Raw genomic sequence first — 12,021 nt, 5'->3', positions numbered from 1 at the left:
CTGTGGTGATGGTAGCCCAGGCCCCCAGTTTGGGCCCTCCTCCCCTTTGCTCTGTGAGTTGACGGGTCTTGCCCACACATTTTTCCCAGTACTGTATGACCTGAAAGGACAACAACTGCCCCAGCCCTGGCTCAAGTGTCCTTTGTCTCCTGCTGGGCAAGCTGGTCTTCCCAGCCAAATGCTCCCTTGAAGTACTCTGCAGCCCAGGAGCTCCACAAGCCTCAGACACAGGTGTTTCCACAACTTCAAGTTGCCTAACATCCATCCTATTTCACAGAGGTGTTGAAGCATACCTGCAGTATACATTCTCCTTTGCTGCTGTCACGTTACATTGCCTTTTCCTTTTTCAATGTGAAAAAAGTGACGTTAATTCCCAGATAATTAACTGGGAATCAGGAAACCTTGGTTCTACTGGTGGCTTGTTTAGTAGGTAAGCAGTGTGACTGTAGACAAGTTGATTAGATTCTTTATTTTTATTTTAGGCAACTAAAGACACAAAGACTTTAAACTGACTCTAATCTTAATGCCCTTTTTAGTTGGAACATTTCATTCCATGTAGGTATCAATGCTTCAACAATCATGTTGCATGTCTAAGACATAATAGAATGTTTTGAGTTTCACTTTTGAAAATTCTGTCCTTAATAACATTAAGTAAATTTCAGTTTACCAGTATTAAATTTAATGGATAATTTCTTATATGCCCACCAGAAATAGGGGGAAAATGGAGTAGAAAAGAATTGCAAAGATAGTTCAGGAAATTAGTAAAATACATCTTGAATAATCATTAATATTGACTTTGAAAATATTCTCAGTTTGTGTAACTCTTTCCCTGATATCTAATAGGTTTTGATAAAGCAACCTTTCCAATCTCAATTGAGAACATAGCTTACTGTTAGTTTTTTGGTTTTTATAAAAATCATTTTATTAGGGGCTCATACAACTCTTATCACAATCCATACACACATCAATTGTGTAAAGCGCATTTGTACATTCATTGCCCTCATCATTCTCAAAACATTTCCTCTCCACTTAAACCCCCAACATTAAGTCCTAATTTTACCCCTCCCTCCCTGTTCCCTCCTTCCTCATGAGCCCTTGATAGTTTATAAATTGGTATTTTGTCATATCTTGCCCTGTCCGACGTCTCCCTTCACCCACTTTTCTGTTGTTCATCCCCCAGGGAGGAGGTCACATATAGTTCCTTGTAATCGGTTCCCTCTTTCCTACCCACTCTCCTTCTGCCCTCCCTGTTTCGCCACTGACACCACTGGTCCTGTAGGGCTCATCCGCCTTGGATTCCCTGTATTTCCAGTTCCTATCTGTACCAGTGTACATCCGCTGGTCTAGCCAGACTTGCAAGGTCGAATTCAAGTCATGGTAGTGGGAGCTGGGAGGAAACGCTTAGGAACTAGAGGAAAGTTGTATTTTTCATCGTTGTTACATTGCACCCTGACTGGCTCGCCTCCTCCCTGAGACCCCTCTGCAAGGGGATCTCCAGTGGCCTACTAATGGGCTTTGGGTCTCCACTCTGCACTCCCCCCATCATTCACTATGATAAGATTTTTTGTTCTGATGATGCCTTATACCCGATCCCTTCGACACCTCGTGGTTGCATAGGCTGGTGTGCTTCTTCCATGTGGGCTTTGTTGCTTCTGAGCTTGATGGCCGCTTGATTACCTTCAAGCCTTTAAGACCCCAGACACCATTAGCTGTCTTCGCCACATTTGCTTATGCACCCATTCGTCTTCAGTGATCCGTTCGACACTACTGTTAGTTTTGCTATGTAAAAAGATTAAGGATCCTTACACTTCCAGAGAAAGGTGACCCAACAGAATGCAGAAATGATCACTTCCAGAGAAAGGTGACCCAACAGAATGCAGAAATGATCAAACATCATTCTATCACATGAAAGTTAAATTTTGCTCAAAATATTTTAAAAATACTTGCAGCAGCTGCACCCTTGGACTGAAAACTGGGGTACATGGATGGGCGAGGAAGCAGAGCGGCTGACACAGGACTATGGAAGTGGCATGGTCATTGGGGGGAATCCCGGGCTTGGTAGGTGTCCAATGGAAAGGGACCCAGAATCACCATATATTTAGTGCCTTGATGCCCTCCTCACAGTGATATGATAGGTTTCAATCTGCTGGGTAGGGATCAGAACTCGGAAGAATTAATCCAGGAAGGTTCCTCCTGGCACCGACCCCCATAGTTAGAGTAAACAGAGCACAATTGAGTGGGAGATTGAACTGTGTAGGGCAGCAACTCATGGGTTGCAGCCCAAGGTGGAAAATAGTGGCATAGACTTCTCATACCAACAGTCCTGGAGGACTGTATCACTGGGAAAATTGATGATATCAGTGCAATCACCTTTTACCCCAGGGGGATAATTGACAGTGTTGTACTCTTTTGTTTCTATGGCTTTTTGTTTTACTGCCTTTAGTTTTTGTTTGTTTTTTTTCTTGTTTGTTTGCTAGTAGGTTTGTTGCTGTTATTGGTGTGGTTGGTCTTACAGGGTTTTGATTTTGTCATTATGGCCGCCAAAGTAAACCTGTGTCATGCATATCCCATGGACATGGAGATGGACTCTGGGCTCCTATTTCACTCTAGTCCCAATCCAAGAACAGTTTGTTCTTATAACATGGCCCTGCTCAATACTCACCTGCATGCTCAATACTCACTTGAAATGATCACTTAGGGTGCTATGGCAAAGTGTGGTAAAGAAAGTAGATGGTGCCCAACTATCAGTCGGATTAGTGTCTGGGGTCTTAAAGGCTCATATTCAAACAAGCAGCCATCTAAGCGAGGAATCAACTAAACCCATATGGAAGAAGCACACCAGTTTATGTGAGTCAACGATGGCAATAACGAAATTCAAATATGACGAAGGGAAAAGTATCAGAGCTAAAATTATGAACACCCAATTAGTAGAAGGCTATGGAGGACCATGGGGATCCCAAAACCCATCTGCAGAATAACTAGTTAGATTAAACGGCTGGCAAGAGCCCCACCAACCACAGACAAAGGTCTTGAATAGCCTTACTATCAGCTCATTGTCATCTTGATGATGCTGCATCAAACTCCATACTTGGTCATTTGACCTATTAACCCAATCTGAATTTGTTTTAGGTGCAAGTATTTCTTGCGTGTTCTGTGACAAAAATATCTTCCCCTGGCTTTTTAATTATTGAGGGTAGTCTTTCTTACTCATTATTTGTATTTTTATCTTTAAATTATTATTTTTTTCCTCACCACTTTATTTGTTTTGTTTTTCATTGCTTCTATTGGTTTTCCTAGTTTATGAAGCACAGAAGGAGTGGATGCATAGAGATAATAACGGATGCAAGGGTTTATAGGGTATGTGATGCAGGGGAGGGAGTTGGGAGATGGCGATGGTGAGGGGATTTGGGGAGTAAACAATGGAGGGGGGAAGGAGCACTGGAAATGATTTAACCAAAAGGGGTGGGGGTGTGGGGGAATGTTCTAAAATTCATTGTGGTAATAATTGTACAATTCTTCATATGATTGAACAATTGAATTGTGATATGTGGATTAGGTGCCATTAAAAATGTAGAAAACAAAACTTGCAGCAGTACATAGACAAGAAGCTGCCAGAAATGCAAGCAGGATTTGGGAAGGATGTGGAACACAAGATATCATACAGATGTCAGGTGGATCTTGGCTGAAAGTGGAGAATACCAGAAAGATGTTCACTGTGTTTTATTGACTATGCCATGGGATCTGCATCTTCGATCCTATCTATGGATCACATTGAGAAGAATGGGCACTCCAGCAAAACTCTTCATCGTGCTCAGAACTTTAGATGGATCAGAGCAAGGGATCATGGTTTAAAATCAGGCAAGGGCTCAGGGTTGTGTCCTTTCACCATACCGTTGTTGAGCAAATAATCCTAGACACTGGATTATTAGAAGAAGAATGCAAAATAGAGATTCAAGAAGACAAGGCCTCTAACAGGTTGTGGTATGCTTGCTGAAGATCAAACACTACAGACTTCAGTATGGATTGTACCTCAATAAAAAGAAACCAACAATCCTCACAACTGAACCAGTAAGCAACATCGTGTTAAAAAGAGAAAAGGTTGAAGTTGTCAAGGATTTCATTTTATGTGGATCCACAATCAAAGCCCAGTCAAGAACAGCAGTCAAGAAATCAAATGACTTATTACATTGGGCAAATCTGCTGGAATAAGGTGTGCCTGGCCCCCAAGCCCTGATATTTTTAATCACCTCACATGTACGCAAAAGCTAGACAATAAGGAAGACCAGACCCTACACGATCGCTGATGTTGCCAGGCTATCAAAAGGTACAGTGTCTGGGGTCTCAAAGGCTTGAAGGTAAGCAAGTGGCCATCTAGCTCAGAAGCAACAAAGCCCACATGGAAGAAGCACACCAGCCTGTGTGATCACGAAGTGTCAAAGGGATCAGGTATCAGGCATCAAAGAACAAAAAAATCATATTGTAAATGAGGGGGAGTGTGGAGTGGGGACCCAAAGCCCATCTGTAGGCAACTGGACATCCCCTTATAGAAGGGTCTCAGGGAGGAGATGAGCCAGTTAGGGTGCAGTGTAGCAACAATGAAATATACAACTTTCCTCTAGTTCTTTATTACTTCCTCCCCCCAACTAGATGATCTCAATTCTACCCTACAAATCCAGCTAGACCAGAGGATGTACACTGGTACAGATAGGAACTGGAAGCACAGGGAATCCAGGACAGATGAACCCCTCAGGACCAGTGGTGAGAGTGGCGATATCGGGAGGGTGGAGGGAAAGAGGGGTAGAAAGGGGGAACCATTTACAAGGATCTACATATAATCCCCTCCCTGTGGGATGGACAACAGAAAAGTGGGTGAAGGGACACATGGGACAGTGTAAGACATGACAAAATAATAATTTATAAATTATCAAGGGTTCATGAGGGAGGGGGAAAATGCGGATCTGATACCAAGGATTCAAGTAGAAAGCAAATGTTTTAAGAATGATGATGACTACAAATGTACAAATGTGCTTGACACAATGAATGGATGCATGTTTGGACTGTGATAAGAGTTGTATGCGCTCCCAATTAAATGATTTTTAAAAATGAGGAAGACCAGAGCAGTACAGCCAAAACACTCCTGAGAAGCAAGAATAACTTTGTCGCACACGCTTTAGATGATTATTAGGTGGAACCAGTCTCTATAGGCCAGTCAATGAAAAAGGGCAGCCCTTTTTCACTGAGATGGACTGACACAGTGGCTGCAACAATGGGCTCAAACAGCAATTGTGGGATTGGTGCAGAACTGGGCAGTGGCGTGTTCTGCTGTGGAGCCCACTATGAGCTGACTGGATAGCCCCTAACTAGATAGCCCCTAACAATGATACATAAAAAGAACGACAAATCAAATTCAGAAATAAATTGCAAATAGAAACCAATGCTATTTACCAAGTTAACTCACCTTTTCTCTTATTTCTCCTCAGTAAGTTCAATGTTAACTCTTCAAAGCACTAACTTTTGTGGGATACAAATGAAGTCTCAAAAGTTGTCTATGAGTAAAACATAATGCTTAATTTAGAGACCCATTTCTCATAAAATGGTCAGCAAGTTCTTTTTTGGTAAAGCTTTAAATTTCCTCCTTTCACTTCTTTAAAAAAGAGGGCAGCAATTGAGTTCTTGTTAGACTTTAAGGCAAATAGTAATTTATTTCTTAGCTCTTTTGTATGCCCTATCAGCTATACTTACAGAAAGATGAAATACAGTTCAAGCAATGGCATTTCCTAGCTTGACTAGGTCATCGGTGTGTTGTTAGTACTAGCATTACCAATGAAAGTGCCAAGTTAGGCTGCAGATTTTTTATTGTGGTGAGGTATGTATAACAAAGCATTTCAACCTAACAATTTTAAAACCGGGTTTAAGGTCATGAAAAAGCACCCTATCAAGTGAATGAAAGTTCAGAACTTCTTTATTTTGTAGTTCTGTAGATGAAGGACCCAAACAGGTTAGTGTGTTTTAAAGGAAAATTAAAGAAGATAGAACTGCATGGACCTCAAAAAGCACCTATTCAATTAAAATTTTGTTTTGCCAGGATTACTTTCTTAGGCTCTGAATGAAGAATAATCAGGCTCAGCACAGAGAGACACACGCACAAGTAATCAGGATATATTTGAACACACAAATGAGGAAGTCCTTGTGCCTAAAGCATTGCTGGTGAAGGGTATATCTGCAAGAGGCTGATGGTTGACCTTGGCTTGAAGGACGTAGGGTTAAGGAAAGACTGGGTTAAAAGTGAGGAGAGGCGCAAGAGGATAAGTGTGAGCAAGGGGCAGTTGCTACGTTCAGGGAAGTAAAGAGTACAAAAGGCTAGAGAACCAGTCGTGGGAATGGGGGCCTGGGCTTCACAGGGGAAGTAAGAATGACTTGTAATGGGTTATATGCTACTAAGTTGTTTTTTGTTTGTTTGTTTTCTCCTGAAAGCGATGGAGACATGTTTGCTTGTTTGTTTTTTAAGATAAAAATCAGGAAAATGCAGGGACATATAAATCCACTACCCTGAGATGAATGCCTTCATATTTAACATTCTGGTGTATTGTACTATTCTGATTTCTAAAAAACATGCTCAGTAGTGTAATATATGGTCTCTTTGCATGGTATCCTGTTAGCACGGACATAACAAACAGTATCCTGTTTTGTTGGATTAAACATAAGATAATTCCCCAATGTTATTTCAAACTTTCCGTAAGTCAAATACGATTACACATTTATGGATTTAGAAAATTGAGTCAGATAAAAGGGAAAACAGATGGGTTACAGTGAATGGTTAGGAAGCCACTGCTGTAAGTCCAGGTGTAAGAAGATACTGGTCTGGGTGAGGGAGGGGGTTAGAAACCAGGAAGAGCGATTGCTGAGTTCACTGTGATTATTTGGATGTAGGGAATGTCATGCTCAACTCCTAGCTTGCCTGAATTGACGGATGGTACACCATTTTCTGGTGCTGAGGATAGAAGAAACCATTTGAGGGACTTCTAGGAAGTCCATTTGAAGATTTGACTACAAAATGGAATGGTCTGGAAGCATTATTTTTACTAGTTAAGGAGGAAGACTTTAGAATGAAAAGATTATGTTCAAATAATCCCCGCTTCCTCATTTGGCAGCAAGGTGGCCACCAGACAGGCCATTTAACTTAAAGCCTTGGGTTTCTTACCTGCTAATGAAACAACTAAATGTGGAAGCCGGGGAGGAGGTTGGGGGGAAGAAGAAAGGGAGTAAAATTAATGTGTTAACTTACAATTAGCTGAATTTGTGGCCCTTGTGAGCCTACGCCTGTGAAGATGTTAATTAAGCAAATTAAAATATGGTTCTGGAGTTCAGAAAAGAGTGTAACAATGTAAGAAACTAAATATGGTGAGATTATATTGCCAAGGTAGAATTATATGTAGGAGTAAGGAGAACACAATTCAGTCTTCTATTGCACAAACATAATGGAAATGGGAACATAATTATCACTTGATACATTTGTCAAATTTGTGATTCCATTCTTGGAAATACTTTTCAAACTCATCAGTTTGGATGGCTGACAGCACCTCCCTGGTTTGTTTGTTTGTTTGTTTTTTCACCTCTTCTACATCCTCACATTGCTGTCCCTTCATATCCCTCTTAATTCATGGAAACAGTCACATGGGGCGAGGTTGGGTGACTCAGGTGCATTGGGCGAGAGAGAGGCATACTGTTTTTTGGCCAAAACTGGCATACCAAGAAGGCTGCATGAGCAGGTGCATTGCCATGGTAGCAAAACCAGTCCCCCGTCTGCCACAAATCAGGCCTTTTTTGTCGCACACTGTTACACAATCTTTTCAGAACCTCTAAATATAAAGCTTGATTAACAGTCTGACCTGGTGGAACGAGCTCCAAATGCACTATGAATCGACATTTTCTTCTGTTCAGGAAGTTGACGAATATTCAAAACAAAGTTTGTTACCATCCGACATTTCAACCTTTTGGAAATGAGAAAACCACTCGTACACTTGAGTTTTTCCCATAGCGCGGACCTTGTAAGCTGTGTTCAACATCACAACAATTTCTGTGGCATTTTTCTGAGCAGTAAGCAAAATTTCACAGCTGCACGCTAGTCTCTCTATCTGGCCATGCTGCTTTTATAAAAAAATCCACTTTGACTAGAGAGACCCTTCCCAGGCAACACCACTGGGTACATTAACTCGGAGCGAGTTGCTTGCTGCTCCCCTAACAGGACAAATGTGTACTACAAAAGTTCTGCTCCAATCAGTGCAATTCTGGTGTGTTGTTGGTGTTGGGTTTTTTGGTTGTTGTTTTTTTTCCGGTTGGGGTGGGGTATCCCCTCCTATATTATGTGCAAGGCACCACAGTGAATACAAGTGGGGACTTATAGTTGTGATAAAAACTCAAAGGTTTGGAGTCAGGAGAAGTCTAAACACTATTTGGGTAATAGATTAAAGAGCAGGAAAAGGTCGCTCACAGGCTTTATGGATCTGTATGTAAAAATGCCCTGTAGAGGCCGGGAGACCACCCTCAGGGGTGGAGCTAGGAGCCTGAGCAGTAAGAGAGCAGAAGATTGAAATATAGCTAATCGAGAAACTCGTGACCAGTCACAAGCACAGCATTGCTGAACCAAAAACCGAGCGCAATGCTCGAGTCAGTTCCTGCTCACTGCAGCCCTATCTAGGGTTTATGGGAGCAGCTAGCCTCAACTTTCCCCCATAGAGACACTAGTGGGTTTGAACTGCCAACTTTGCAATTAGCAGTCCAGCGTTTACCTAACATGCCACCAAAATGCCATCTAGCATTGCTGAGTGGCCTGTAATTCAAGAAAAAGAAAGGCAGATTGAGGGGTACTGCCCATCTGTAACAGTCAGGAAGGGGCTTTCACATGGCGAAATGAGCTGGGAGATTTGGGAAAGATCAGGGGCTTGGAAGTCATGATGTGCGTAAAGAACAAGTTTGATGACATTTAGGGTTATTTTGTGAGGGTAAAGGAAGGTCTTAAAAATAGAGGTTTAAAAAAAAAAAAAAAAGGTAGTTGTCCTATGTGACTTAAAAATTTTTTTGCTCATGCACCATAACCAGTTGACCAGGCGCATAGATATTAGAGCCAGGATCACTAGGTTTGAATGCCAAAAGTCCACCACTTACTAGCTCTGTGACCTTGATGAGGTCACTCAAACCCCTCTGTGCCTCAATTTCCTAACATCAGTGCGAGGAATAAATCGTGTGTAAAGCTTAACAGTCCTTTAAACATGAAACCGAGTTTCTTCGTGTGTGAAGTAAAATGACTAGACTTACGGCTCGAGATGCCCCTCAAATGATCACAATTGAACACGTCACACCAGAGATGGACATCCTAAACCCTCTTGTTTCCAATGTAAACTGAGGTGTTCCCTGGTGGGACACACAGCTATAAATTTGCATCGACTATGTATAAGTGTTAAAGCTCAATTTATCGGAAAGATTAATAACCTAATTGCTCTCATGTCCTACCCTAACTTGGGATGAGTTAGCTCCATTACTGAATATGAGTGCACACAGATAACAAATTTTTCTTGATGCTGTTTCTTTAACTTCTGCAAAACCAAAAGGACAGTTTAGTCATTAATCTACACTAAGCTGAGTAAAAGAGACAATAGTTTTTCTCTTTCCTGCCACTTCCTGTCTGATGTTGTGCAAGCAACTGAACTCTCCTCAGTGCAAGCTGTTTCTCCATCCTCCCCACCCTCCCTCAAGAGTAGGTAACGTAAACCGTTTGATGAACAGCCCTCACTTGTGTTTTGACTTCTTCTCAGGTCCTGGATTGAATAGTGTGGGGGACGTACATTTGGAACAGTATTGGTGCTGGGTTCCCAAGTAAACGTGTGTTCATGAAACTGTATTAATGTTAGTATGAAGCAGTAGGGAAAGAACAACATCTGTGTATCTAAAAATGGGTGTGTGTTTTTAAAATTTAGACTTGATCAGTTTCCCAGTTTCCAAGTATTCTGAGGCCACGGGACCCTCTTTTGAACAAGAAAACTGTGTTTCTACCTTTTGGTTTTCTTGGTCCGCGAATCCAGAGTTACTTCTCCTGGCTAAAGAGACAACAGCAGATCATGAACTTTGTTTTCACAGGCCTGCCTATCTGGATTTGTCGCTACCGAATTTTTATGCATGGTTCCTGTAAGTGTGCCATCCTGCTACTGTTCACATGCCGATGGCCTCATTCCATTCAATGTCACCATCAGCCTTCATGTCGACGGCAGTTCAGCTCCCAGCAGCAGACACTCACCAGCCTCACTTCACGATTCTGAAGCAGCCCCTCTCCTGGCAGGATTCCTTTGCTGCTTTGCAAACTACTTTCTCCAGTGCAGGAAGAAATCACTTTTCCTGCCCAGAAACTGCCATCAGCAGGGCAACCAGACAGGCCAGTCAGGTGGGTGAGGTCAGTGCACAGCCCCGCAGCATGTTCTGCTCTGCTTGCCACCTGCATCCTCTGGCCCTTGAGTCCCACTCCGATGCTGTGGGAGGATGTGAGACACATCATGCAGAGAGGCCGTGTTTCCTTACGGGGCATGCATGGGCCATCACCTCCAGCCACCTGGAGACTAGCCTGTACTCCGCCTGACTGAGGCAGCCCAGCCCTGCCCCTCGGCCTGCCTCTGATGCACAGAGAGGCTACAAAGAACTGCACCTCCCAGGCCCAGCAACGAACAGCCCCAGAGCAAACCCGGAGTTTTAAGCTTTTCTTTTTCAATTACTAGAGTATTACCAAACTTGATCCCCGACTTCTTAACCGTGATCTATACCTTCACCATACAAATATGATCAAAGCATTTTCAGACTATTGACTGAAGGTGAATTGGGCTGAGATTCACTTCTAGAAATAACACAACAAATACACAGTGCATAGAGGCATGCTATGCCAGACATTTTCACCATAGTTTACTTCGATCCATGTGTGCGATATTTACATGGCTGCATTATTGCAACAACAACAAAAAAATACTAGCTGTATGATTTGGGGCAGATATCCTAGTTTCACCAAAATATAGTTAATAATATTGCTTCACAAGAGTATTATGAAGCACATGTAATAATATTAATAATATGATGGGTTAACATCATAATTAATTAGTAAATAGTGGCGGTTTCTAATGCCTTCAATTGGGACAGCTTCCTTTGATTTCCTGTCCCCTAGTTCTGGAATAATGCTGAATGAAAGAGACCAGCCCAAGGTAGAGGTTATAAAACACCTTTGAGATGACAGGCCAGTCATGCGATATTCATACATCATTATGACCTAGTTTTACACTATTAGTTGGATCTACATTGAAGACGTTACTGTTAGGAAATACGTTTTACAAGGACATACCAACATTTTGGTACAGCTTGTAAATTGTGGTACACAAATCAAATGTTTATTCCCCAAAATGACTTCTCTTGTTATGGATTTCGGGAAACACAGAAGTATATGCACAGGTATGTTGCTCTCCCTGCAGAAGATTTAAATGGATCTCCCAGGCACCGAGAAACAGCCAATCTGGTTCCGTGAAAGCCTGCTTACACAGCTAATTATTTTTTTAAAATAAACTCACTACCACAATCAGTTCCAACTCCTAATGACCTTTTACAGGATTTCTGAGACTGCAAATAGGTACAAAGCAGACAGTGCCCCCTCTTTCTTCTGCAGATCAGCTAGCAGACCAATCAGCGCCTGTGTTAGACAAGGTTCTCTAGAGAGACAAAACCAGATTGCCAATAATTATATGTATATATTTATACAGATGGATAGATATGTAACACAAGAAATAAACAGTTAAATTATAAAGCAGTATACAGATGGCTCAGTGCAACTCACTCCCGTGAGACAGTTGTGAGACACTGGCAGTCCTTCAAGTCTTGAGGGCCGCCAGGTAGTCCTCTGTAGAGCAATTCAGGCTATCCGGCCACAGGCAGCAAACAGCAAGGCAGATCACCAAGAGTCAGCCAGATGACAGGGTCCGACAGTCCCCAGCTCAA

General features: G+C 42.2%; 1 protein-coding gene across 5 annotated transcripts in view; it reads left to right on the top strand.

Moving 5' to 3' along the window:
* FGD4 (FYVE, RhoGEF and PH domain containing 4) overlaps positions 1-12,021 on the top strand; it is a 265,432-nt gene that overhangs the window by 197,311 nt on the left and 56,100 nt on the right. The window lies entirely within an intron of this gene.

The sequence above is a fragment of the Echinops telfairi genome, unplaced genomic scaffold, assembly GCF_000313985.2.
Source record: "Echinops telfairi isolate 266 unplaced genomic scaffold, ASM31398v2 ScPeMD7_7406;HRSCAF=8444, whole genome shotgun sequence".
Classification (NCBI taxonomy): Eukaryota; Metazoa; Chordata; class Mammalia; order Afrosoricida; family Tenrecidae; genus Echinops; species Echinops telfairi.
Note: the sequence above shows the minus strand (reverse complement) of the source record. Positions and strands in the feature narration are given on the sequence as shown.